We start from the raw sequence: 13,046 nt of genomic DNA on the forward strand, positions 1-13,046 counted from the left end.
CTTCTTATCAATGCAAGCTTTTAACTGCTCCAGTCATTAAGATGTTTTGTGCCAGTTATTTGTTTCAAAACAATCTCACCCCACCCTGTTATCTGTTGCTTATCTCTTTTGTGACTACGTGTCGCCCCACCCTGCCCTTTACATTATTGCACACTATGACAGAATATTTTTGTAATCTTTTGAGGACATTCTTTGAAGCTGGTCACGAAGCCAGCCACGAATAAACTTTTAACCACCGCCAATCACATCACAATGATAGTAAACTGAAGCACCGCCAACGTGTGCTTATAAAGCTTCCGCGTTGTTTTAATATGTACCACAGGTACCCCACTTTGATGTTCTTTCTGTACCTACTAATATTTGCACGATATGTGCGTTTCCTACTGAAGTCGTGTCAAAATTTCAGGAATGTTTTAATACCTGGCACCTTCAGTCTGATTTTAACCTGACCTGTACAAATCCAGTTGCAAACAATGTATTCAAGAGACACATTCCTTCTGCTTACGTATGATGCCAGTTTGAAGAGTCCTGATAAAATAACACTCTGACACACCCGGAGAACAGTTCCCCTCCAGACTCGACAAGATGCGCTTGGCAATGTGTCCTCCATCTTCGCCTTCAATTTTGCTGGTTTTTTTATTCCTGGTTATGAATGTTACTTTTACAGTTCAAGGTAAGATTACGATTTTCATATAACTTATAGGATAGCAGTTTACATACAATGCAAAACAGCTCAAAACGCATTGTTTTAGGTTATGTCATTGTTCTTTTACAATCATTAGGAAGTTTAGAGACTTTCTTAAAAGTTTCTTATTGGTCATGTATATTCCTAGAAATCAAGCATTTCCATAAAAAGCCAAGAAACTTGTTTCTTCAAGAATTAATCCCATAGTTCGGTTATAATTGCTATTGTTATCTGAGGAAATAGACTCGATAAAGATGTTCCTCGATCCGGATCGATTAGCTCTTCATGTGCTCTTCACTGCTCTTCTTTATTCAATGTTAACTCGTAGTACTTTATATTCGTGCCGTTTCAGAAAGACATTTTCTTTGTCGAAAACAGCAGCAGTGTTATAAAACTAAGCTTTATCATCGACGTTATCATATTGGCAGCGGACTTAAGTCGACTCGCCCCCCGAATAATGTTTCCTTTTTTAGTGACTGAATACATCTAGAGCACTTTCCAAAACTAACTTATTTGCGACGTTTTTCTGGTAGAGATGTAGCCAGCTTTGGCATTTTTTTTTTCACGGACAAACTACAGTAGTCTCAGGTAAAAGGAGATATTTACTATAGAAGGACATCGTTGAAAGGTGACACTCGCTGTTAACCTACTTTCTAGCGATAAAACTTTTGATCATGTACAATTGTCTCTAGCTAGCTAGCTGAAGCTCTTCAGTTTCAACTTGATACGTTTGACTCATTATATTATCGCACCAGAGAGGAGCAGGACTTGCAAAGATGAATTAAACTGTTTTGTTTGCTTTCTCCATAGATACTTAATCTATCGTCTTAGTTTTTCGTGAGTGTTATTAAATTCAAAACGTTAGTTCGTTCTCAAATGAAAAGGTTCGGAAAGTGGTCACAACCTGTTCCTTGGGAGACGTAATGGTGTGGCTGGGGGGATGGGCGAGAGTTAATTGCACAAAACTGTCCGTATTATCCGTTGTTGAAGTGTTCTGGAGGTAAAAGTATCACTTTTGAGTATTTTAAGTCGAGCTTCGCAGTCAGGAAAAGGTGTCGAAGTGCCACTTGGCCGGTTTTCCTGAAAACGTTTCGAACGTGCAGGAACTCATCTTGTAAATACAAAAAAAAAAAAAACCTACATGCGCAAGCTTACCGTAAATTTTTGACGCATTTTTTTGTCATGGAGAAGTGGATACTGTTCAATGTTTAATGCATTTGGCAGGTTCCGAGGAATGTCAGCTTTTATAGAAAAAGCCTATCACGTTAGTTCTGCGGAGCACTAAATCCTCTTCAACAACCGAAAAGAAGGCTTAACTGTGATTTGTTTTTCTTTGGTTTCATTGCAATGTTAAAACCACTTTTCTTCTAACTAAAAATTGAAGTCACAGATTATGTTAGACTTTCTGACTTCATTTTCTCATCAGTGGGTCGCTTACAGCGCAAACAGTAAAATAACCCTGATCTGATGTCACTGTCGAGTTAATACGTATTCAATGAAGCCACGCATGTCTATTCAACTTTCCATGTTAGTTCGTTCCAGAACTTTTAAACTTACTCGTATCACTGAAAATGACACTTAAATGTTTTACTGGCATTTCAGACGCCACTGAGGAAGCTGTAGCTCGCTAATGGCCTTTTAAGTACAGGCTGTACGTTGTGAATTTGGCTGGGACCAAAATTGTTTTTTGAATTTTATTTTTATCTTGGCCTGTTGAAATCCCGCAATTTCTCGTGGCAGTTTGTTTTCGTTTGTTTTTGTTATTGTTCTCTTTCTTGTTTAGAGGAGTCTTTTATTTATATGCTTGGTGCGAATCCAGAAAATTCAGATAGAGGACGCTGACGAAATTGCAGCAGAGCGAAAGCCACTCCCCTACCGCAAACCGAATAAAAAATTCCGCATTTAAGACGGTTAATCAATTTTTTTCGGAAATACAAGTAATAAGGGGACCGCGGGCGCCTCGCCCATCCCCCCCCCCCCCTCTTAAGTCCACTCCTGAATATAAGTGGATTTGGCTTTCATACTGACCTAGCATTTGTTTTATATTTATAGCGTCTCACTTGCATTTATCCATTATTGTCCTGTCCATGTGTTTTGTTTACACTTAATATGCGTGTTTAACAGCTAACACAATTCTACCGTTTTATCCGCTAAGGGTTTTCTCTGCTGCAAACTGGCAAGCTCAACATGTCGCAGACTTTTCAAGATTGGAGCTGTAGCAGTGGATGTTCACCCCCTCTAAATTGTCGACTGGCTATTTGTACCAACGTTGCATTTCCTCAAGCGTTTAATGGATCTGGCAAGGTAAGTATGCTAGTAGTCCTGAATGGCTGAAAATAACACCACCTCATATGAGACAAACTGGGACAAATAAAATTTATAACATTCATAAGTTTGTCCAATAAAATTGCTTCTTTCTTTCTTTTTTTTTTTTTGAGATATGGTTTTGTGAACGGTAAGTTGAAGGATCTCTGCATCAACTATGTTTCCAAGCAGTGGTGCATGGGTAGTTAAGTGGTCTATAGATATATATGCATGGCAGCGCCACGTAAGCTCAAGAGGCTGAGTACAGCTTCTACAACTGTTCCAAATCGTGTGATAATTGTCTGAATCTACCAAGGCTTCATTTTGACCTGTAGATCATTCGAGGGAGTTAAAGCCATTATTAACACATCACAGACATTGCGCATCACGGCACACAGTCGACGTAAACAAGAGCTTTCATTAACTATAAGCAGCATATTAACTTAGAGATAAAAATTATTCATTTTGTCCGATTAAAGCCTTTGTAACTGGGAAAATAAAGCTATTAACTTCATGTCAATTTATGTCCCTTGCTACATGCTGAAGTATATTTACTGAGGAGTGATTTTTTTTTGTTGTGAAACGGCTTCATTTAGCTAAAGAAATTTGCTTTGCTCATATTTTATACATTTTTACCCCATTAGGTATACGTGCACGTGTCAATAAGCCACGGTGAAGAGTTTTCACGCGTCCACCCGCCTTCTGCTGTGTGGGTTCAGTCCAGTAGTACACGTGGATTTGAGGTCTGTTCACGTGAAGCAGGGACTGGATCAAATAAAACTGGAATTATCAACTGGCTGGCCTATCAAAATCATCCAAAAATGATGCATGGCAGTGTGACTTTTCAAGGACCGTGGACTACAGAAAGCAAATGTGACAAAGTTACATTCCCACAGGTTAGACACTTAACAACAGCGTCAGGAAGGAAAGAACCGTACATGATTGTGTGTGTGTGTACCCAATGACTAGCCAAAGAACATTCTTTTTATTTATCAATTGTGACATAAGTTTGTGTAATTTACAGAGCTTTGTTGGAAGACCTTCTGTGTTTGTCTCAGCTAAGTACGCTCGCAGTACTAAGTCTGATGACGCAATGTATGTTTGGTTGGAGAACGTGAATTCTGGAAATTTTGAAGTTTGCATCCGGGAATTCTTGCCGTTTGACGGAAAACATCAAGACACAATTGTGGTAAGTGAAATTTTGTTAAGGTGTTTTTGAGACTTTAAGAGTCCGTTAGTGCGAAGATGTGATTACGAATAAACATTAGAGTATTTACTACAACCATTGTCTTCCAGGGTAGTTAGGTATCGCAACATATTGTAGACCACTCCACTTCAAAGTGCTCTTCTTTATCTGCTGCTAGATTATTACAGAATATGCTTTGGAGATAATTATTTTTAAAACTGAATACTTAAGTTACAATTTGAATTTTCATTCTACAATTTGTTTGTTTTCCTTATATTTTCTCTTTTTATATATTTTTGTTTCGTCAATGCGGGTGAGATTTGCTGCTTTTTTAGAATTTATAATGTCTTTGTTAAAATCATCTTAAAATATTTTCTTTTTTCTTTACAGGATTGGTTTGCTTTCCTCGGCAATGGTTCTGAGTTTAATTTTACGCTGGTAGGAGAAGCGTTTTTCCCCAACACGGGAAACCCATCAAGTGACGATAACTATGGCTTCTGTCAAGTAAGTTCTGTCATTTGATTGGCAGGTGTCAGTCGTCTCATAGACGTTTTTCATCTTAGCTGATAAGTCTGACATTAACAGCTATTGCAAATTTGAAGGCTGATCCAACAAACACATTATCGCATTCAACAAAATTTCGATTACGAAGACTATTCTCTGATATTCCTTTGGTGTTAAATCTTACTGCAGAGGAAAATTGCAATTTGACTCTTTTAAACGCCTTTTCTGTTTCTCTTCACAGCAAGTACAATTCAACACTACCTTTTATGCGTCACCAGTTGTACTTGTGTCTGTACATCACGATTACGATCGTAAAGTAAAGAACCACATTCCACCAGAATACAACATAATAACAGCCTGGGTCGAGGTAGGACACAACTCTATCTGGCATGCCTATCAATCAATGGCAGTTTGTTCTCGTTATTCTCTCGGAAACTAACGGGTAAAAACAGTAAACACAGTATCCTAAAAAGTCTTTATCCTATCAACAATGTAAGAAAATCGTTTATTATAAAAGGTCACTTGACGTTTGATATTTCACTCTCCTTTAGGAAGTCGGTCTGACAGCCATGAGGATTTGCGTCAAAGACCTGAGTGGATCAGGAAGTAAACAAGACCCTCTCTCTGTCAGCTATGTTGTTATTGGAGGTTTGTATTATGTACTATTTATCATCTTACTCTACTAAATTCCATCATTACACACTCGGTCATCCTGAAGGAGAAAGGTTCAGTCATTTACAAATTAAATTCACACTGAATTCTTTCAGTTTATGTGTCCAAAAATAATGTTTAGAAGAGTTGACAGCTTTTTGAGCGATTGACTACCTACCCTTTAGTACTAAGAATTTTGAACGACTACTAAAATAACAAATTGGGTCATTTAGGAACAAATCTTCAGTTTAAACTTGATCACTTGCTGATATCATTAGTTGTTAGTTGTATACTCCCCGGTTATGAAATCGAAATGTAATACAGTAGTAAAGGCAAAACGGCTTGTGTTTCTCAAATGAGAAAAAAGGGTTAATGTTCCACGTGGTATCCTCTATCACTCACAAACCAACTCGAAAATATTGTTTTGCTTTGCAGACTTAAACCCGTGCCTTGACGTGCATTGTCCATCATTTGGAGTGTGTAAGACTTTCAGCGCTCATGAAGCTCGCTGTGTGTGTTACGAAGACTGCCCTTCCTATCATGACCCAGTGTGCACAGCGAATGGAACAACACACGACAACAAATGCTGGCATGAGCTGTACTACTGTAGAGGACTGGAGAATAATCTTGTGTATCACCCAGGAAGCTGTGAGGGTAAGCAATGGTTTTTGTGTTAAATTAACAATGTACGTGTCTGTTCTAATCTGGTATCGCAAGAGGTGGATGGCTTATCTGTTCCAGCGCATGTGGTTTCGGTTTCTGTAGTTTGAAACTAATTGGGCAACTTTACCTGAAAGGGACTCATAACATTTATATTTCAAATCGGAGAGAGAAATTTTAAAAGAAATATGCTGCAATGAAGTATTTATTCACTGACATATTCAGTGCTTGCTCGCGCATTTACATATGCTTCTGTTTACATATAAGGCAGTCTTTCTGAATTAAAATCTAAAGATATCAGGTCTCTGATAATATTTCAGTTGTCTTTACATTCTTTGTATAGGTAGGTTACTTAAAATAAGATGTGACAATTAGGAAATGATAGGAATGGCTAACTTTTTAAATTTATTGACAGGTTTCCCAATTGTGCATGGTCGAGTAGAACTTCTTCGTGTTCCAAAGTGGTGCGATTCAAGCTGCCAGACGGTTGCTTTTCCACCATACCGCTTTTATCCAGATAAACAGGTCCATGTGCAGATAACCGTCAATCATATGAATCTAAACGATTCTGAAACTGTACACGACGCCATTACCTCCTGGACTGAAAACATTAATACAAAGAATTTTACAGTTTGCGCAATACAATCTGGTAGAAAGAGCAAGAACTTTAATCCATTCGCGACTGTTGATTGGATGGCGTATCAGGGAGCACCGCCCGAAGGAATGACGGGAGAAATCAAGATGCAGAAATGGTGGTCTGGAACAAACTGTGCAGATGTGACTTTTCCCAAGGTAGGATTAGCTGCGTGCCTTTTCTCTCCTTTCATGAGAAATTTTGATTGATGACTGGTAGAATTCTTGTACAATTATAAGTCAAACGAGTTAACAACTTTTCGACAAAGGCTTCATCTTCATGCTGTACCATGCTATACCGGATTTCTCGTTGGATTCACTCTATTTTCCTGGTACATCATTTTTTTTTTTGTCGTTGTGAAAAGAAAAAAAATGATAAGCATTTTTCCTTGGTCCACACTCGAACTACGACAATCACGCCTCAAAATTCTGTATGAAAAGCTTTTCAGTGAAAGTCCTCGCCATGGTCTTGGCTCAACTTGTGATGTACATCTCATGGTGACTGGGTCGATTGTTTGAAGTGCATTTTCTGCTAGGAATACTGTTGAAAAGTGATGTTACCTTCTTTAATTTGATTTCACATTTCCTCCTCGCACTTTTTCAGAACAAGTTTAAGGACGAGCCTGTAGTACTCATAAGAGCAGAACATCTAAGGTCTGGTAAGGAGTATGATGCCGCGCTGATCTGGACAGAGGATGTAACCAAGGACTCATCACAAACCCACCAACAGATGAAAACAACAACGCTTATTGCGAGGTAAGTTTACAGCTACAATCAAAGTTAATTACCGATATTAGTATCACCCAACTAGTGGACTAATGCAAATCCGACATTTTGATTGGCTACGCTATTAGAGGACTATTAGCAATAGTCCTCGAGTAGCGAAATTGGCGCAATCGAGCGCGACGCTTTCTTTCGTTCTATTCCCAAATGAATATTTCTTCAACTTGCATTTGCTAACTTTATTATTGCCTTTTCTGTCCGACTAGTTGGGTGATACTAAAACAATTAGACCCTTCGCCCTCAAGGGCGACGGGTCAATAGCCCATTCGGCTTCGCCTCATGGGCTATTGAACCGTAGCCCTTGCGGGCTACGGGTCTAATTGTTAATGAGAAACAGAGAAAGCTAAATTTTCTCTAGATGTAATTCTAGATGAAAATAAATTAAGTATTCACGTTTCCATATGTGTCCTAACAATATTACTTTTCGCTAATACGGCGCGCATTTGCGGTGTAAAATGCGCTTACAGATTAAGAATAAAATGCAGAGATAATGTTTAGAAACAGTGTTATAGAAAGGTTCAACAATTTTTTTCATGTTATAGTTTGTTCATTTTGCACGAAGTTATAACATTACACCATCAGTCCTGATATCAGCCAATCACAGCACAAGAGCAATTGGAAACTTCGCACCAGTTCATAACGGTATCACAACATGGATTGAGGTAAAATATACTTACGTCTACAGTTTTAACTTACAACCGATAATGAAGTAATTACAAAACTAAGAAGGTGATATTGTTGCTCTAGCAATATCCATTTTTGGAGGATTCTTTCCTTTGTGAAGGAAATTCATTTTTCGATATCTGCTGTTTGGTGTTCAAATCGGTGTCTATCACATATTAGTTACCGAGTCAGATAGAAATCAGCTTCAGTTTTTTGTTTTTCTATTTGATTTCACATTTCTAGTTTATCAAATATTGTAGCCTGATCAAGTGATTATTACTTTCGGAAAGTTTTACTTCCGTTCAGTAAAATTACTACAAATACTTCGCATGCAGTCGAGGTTTGCCATTATTTCAGTTATCGTCATCTTCATCATTATTAGTAGTATTAATAACTATAGCATTAGGTTTGTTTCATATTTATAGAACATGAATACGTCTGGATTCAGAACTTGTGTCAAAGAACTGTATGAAACAAGATATGATCCAGTGTCAGTTAGTTATACGGTCGTAACAGGTGAGAGATATATGTTTTTTTACAATGCCCAGTTGAATAAGAAATAATCCCTCCCAATTTATTAAACATAAAGCGCTGACAAATATTTGATCTTTTCTCAGACATCTGTGATCCTGGTTGGAGCTACTTTAATGGCTACTGCTACTTTACAAGTGTCAGTTGTACAAACTGGACCACAGCGGTGCAAAAATGTCGACAAGAAGACTCGGTCCTTGTTGATGTCAGCAGCAATGGCGCCAAATCTTGGCTGGGCTTGAATGATAGAACCATAGAAGGCAACTTTACTTGGGTGGATCGAGGAGAAGGAAACTTCACAGCTTGGACCAAAAATCAGCCAAATAATTTCAGAGGAGAAGATTGTGTACAGGCACTTGGTGTCAAATACAGCTATGAATGGAATGACGTGCAGTGTAGTGATTGTCATCCATACACTTGCAAGAAAGGTAAAAATTAAATATTACGAATTTTGAATATTCGAGACCAACCAAATAAACAGAATTAAGGCGCACAGAATATCCATCTTCAAATCCCATGGGCTCACACAGATACCCATCTTCAAATCTCATTGGGCTCACAGAGATACCCAACTTCAAATTTCATTGGGTTCACCCCGATATCAGTTTCAAACCTTATTGGCCTCACACAGATACCTAACTACTAATCTCACTGGGTTTACGAAGGGACCCTCAACAGCCCTCAACACTTATTTTTTTTTAACTTTTTAAGTGTGGACCCAGAAATAATAACCCATCACGTCCTAAACCGTCGCAAAGCTAAATTTATTTAAACCCGTGCTTACTAAGATACCACCTCTTACAATGACCAGGATCAGAAGCTATCCGCTAACACCAGCGCGTACTCACCCAAAAATCCAACTCAGACAACTCTAAGCCAGACGGCTACATTCATATCACCAAACCCACGAAAAGAAATGCCCCCCCCCCCACCCACCACCCTCTAAAAGGGTTACTAGGCAGTGGGGCAAGCTAACCATCCCAAAAACGGGGGCTAAGAGTACCCATTATTTGGGCCAAACTGGATTAGCATTCAACGCACCGGCGGAAAAGCCCCAAACGAAAGCAATTTAGGGATAAAACAAAATCCCAATTGGGTACAACACAGCCCCTACGAAAACAAAAAACCAAAAACAAAACAAAGTAAAAACAACCTCTACACGCGCGCAGTCGAAAACTCCCACTTGCCGGGTTTCAGCGACATGAGGAGAATAACAAATGACTGGCACGCATAAACGACAGCCCGCAAAGAAAAGAAGTGAAATAAAAGAAACTCGACCTCCAATATGCAATACCAAAACTGCCCCATAACTAACTTTACAGACAAAAGTTCGAAATACACAAACCTGTAACGGCTCCGCCTTAGAAGGAGTAGAACTTGACACCCGACCACGTTGCTCAACAGAAGTTCCTTGTTCAGAGGTCGTGGACGCACCAACTTGGGCTTCATTTTCAATACCTTGCGGAGCTTGCGCTGGTTGGGGTTGTAAAGGAAGCACGGCCTACTGTAACTCAGCCGAAGGAACGTCAGCAGGCCGTGCCGTAGCAGAATCTTACTGACCCGTATTCATTGACACTCTTTGTGAACTGACAACCTCGCATAATTATATTAGGCCCGGTTCATACGTCGCATTTCTGCCGTGTCGAATTCAATTCAACGAATTAAATTCGACAGAAATTCGACGTCTGAATCGGCTGCCGCATTTCTGCCGCACGTTCGACTGGTCTTGTCGCACTATCCGACAGAAATGCGATACCGATTCAGACGTCGAATCTAACTTCATAGTTATATTATCTGTTCAACAGATCTAAATGAATGTGATAGAAATGCAAGTGACTGTCATCAGCATGCCAGTTGTACAAATGAACGTGGGTCATATTCATGCAAGTGTAACCATGGTTACAATGGAGATGGCTTTAAGTGCGGTCTTAAGGGTTCCTGTTCGGTGATCAGAAAATACCTGAGCAGTGTAAGCGGAAATTACAAAATTGATCCAGATGGATTGAGAGGCCTGGCACCGTTTACTGTTTACTGCGATATGGATGACAAAAATGGAGTTGGCGTGACAGTCATCAGTCACGACAGTGAAAGCAGAATGTCACTGAAAGGATGTGAATCTCGAGGTTGTTACTCACGTGACATTCATTACACAGGAGCGAGTCTTTCTCAGCTGGCGGGTCTCACCAGAGTCTCGTCACAATGTGAACAGTTTATCAAGTACGAGTGCCATGGCTCAGAAATGTCTAGGGGATTTGCCTGGTGGGTTTCACGTGATTCTAGTAAGATGGCGTACTGGGGCGGAGCGTCACCTGGCAGTGGTAAGTGCGCATGCGGGATGACCAACTCATGTGCTAGCCCAAGTTATGGTTGTAACTGTGATTGGGATAACCTAGTATGGCGTGAAGACAGCGGTCTCCTGACTGACAAGACACATCTGCCAGTTAAACAGCTCAGGTTTGGGGATACAGCCGATAGCGGTGAACAAGGTTACCACACACTGGGAAAACTGAAATGCTATGGCACAGCATGAACACTTTCATCTTGATATAGCTTTTCAGTTTCAAAAATGTTTGGCCAAGCTTAGTATTATATTCTAATAAGCGTAGGGCTAAGTATCTTTTTTATTAAGGTTTGTCACTCGTCGCCATGGGATAAAACATGGAAGCTCCGTAACACTTGGTGACAGATGTGAAACAGGGCAGCTTTAACTGTAGTGTAACTAGACACAAATGATGGAATAAAACGAGACTAATTGAGGTTCAAGCTGTTGGTTTTCAGTTAAACTTAATCGTAGAGACATTAAATTTCATCATAGGGTTGTAAGCTGTAACGGTTTCGATGATCAACCGAAACCGTTAGAAGACCTAGAAGAACGTTGGCTTGCACTCCAGTGGCTAGGGCAAAGAGCTCTATAGGCGATGAGTCGTTTCCTAGCTCTCATTATCCGTAACAGCATAGAATAGTCCATGGAAACCCTAAGCACACCACGCAGCCATCACGAGAACAGCCGTTATGTTTACTGAGCAATCCCTTTTCAAGAGAAATCATTATCCTACATTGTCAATGCTTGGCATTATGTAAAATGGGTCTTAAATATTTTACTTGCTAATTTCTATCATTCACTGATCAGTATAACCTAAACATTTGAGACCAGCTTAAATTTCCTACAAAGAAATTATTTCCCCGAGTTCTTTTTAATAAAGTTGATGAGACCATTGGTGGGAAAGTCATGTGACGTCACTGATTCAGGTCCCTCCAGTTTTGGTTGAATTGCTCTATTGTTACGTTGTTTGCCTAATTTGACACTGCAAGAAATAGGGTATTTTTAAATTTATTTTCCCTAAAGTTAGCATCAGAAACGTACGTTAACCTGAAAAGTGAATTTATATGTTCCAATTCACATTCTAGGGAGGGGCGCTAACTAGGGAAAATGGCTCACGTGTAGCTGATGTTCTGGTCATCTTCATCAGGCAAGTTTCCTTCACACTGAGCTAGAATCTTGGCCGTGTTTTAATCCATTAAAGGATCCCTTGTAATTCGCTCTTTGTTGAAAAAAAGTGCATCTTCTTGTAAGTATTCTTCGAGCCTGTAAACGCTGACGTATTTCCGTCTGCCGCCTGTCTCTCTTGTTTTGGCGGAGACTAGCGACAGCCGGAAATACTTTTGCTTTCGCAGGCTAGTATTCTCCTATTCAATTAGCCGGTGATTTTCAGTACAGAATTTGACGTATTTTTGCGTCGGTAGGTGGTAATCGCTTTTTGTTCTGATTGGGCGTTCAAAGTCAGCAATTCTTTCCCCTCAAGGCTAGGAAGATAAATGACACCTCGAATTACAGTTTTATATAAAGTAACTTCACTTCATTTAACAATTTCTTTATTAATCAACGGCATTAGAAGTTTTACTCAGTTGAGTCGCTTTGATTGTTTTATTCTACTACTTCTTCTTCTATTCTTCTTCTTCTTCTTCTTCTTCTTCTTCTTCCTCTTCTTCTCCTCCTCCTCCTCCTTCTCCTTCTCCTTCTCCTCCTCCTTCTCTTTCTCCTTCTCCTTCTCCTTCCCCTTCTCTTTCTCCTTCTCCTTCCCCTTCTCTTTCTCCTTCTCCTTCTCCTTCTTCGTCTTCGTCTTCGTCTTCTTCTTATTGTTATCGTTATTGTCATTGTCATTGTCATTGTCATTGTCATTGACCTTGTCATGGTCATGGTCATTGTCATTGTCATTGTCATTATCATCATCATCATCATCATCATCATCATCATCATCATTTGTAAAACGTCGATCAAGAACAGCTTTGTCCAGTTTACTAACTAAACTGACTTACCCCCACTGGTCATGAGTTGAAATCCTAGATAACTCACTGAGAAAATATCCTGTGTTCATACATAGGTGAGAAAAGCGTCAGACGCAGCAGTGAGTGGGCCGGTTATTATCATAGCTATAGCTTGAAAAG

At 39.5% G+C, this 13,046-nt stretch overlaps 1 pseudogene; it reads left to right on the forward strand.

Annotated features, from left to right (window-relative positions):
* The first annotated feature begins 2,857 nt into the window (after positions 1-2,857).
* LOC145464845 (uncharacterized) lies at positions 2,858-11,164 on the forward strand (annotated as a pseudogene).
* Positions 11,165-13,046: the final 1,882 nt, after the last annotated feature.

Source organism: Orbicella franksi, chromosome 13 (genome assembly GCF_964199315.1).
Source record: "Orbicella franksi chromosome 13, jaOrbFran1.1, whole genome shotgun sequence".
Taxonomy (NCBI): domain Eukaryota; kingdom Metazoa; phylum Cnidaria; class Anthozoa; order Scleractinia; family Merulinidae; genus Orbicella; species Orbicella franksi.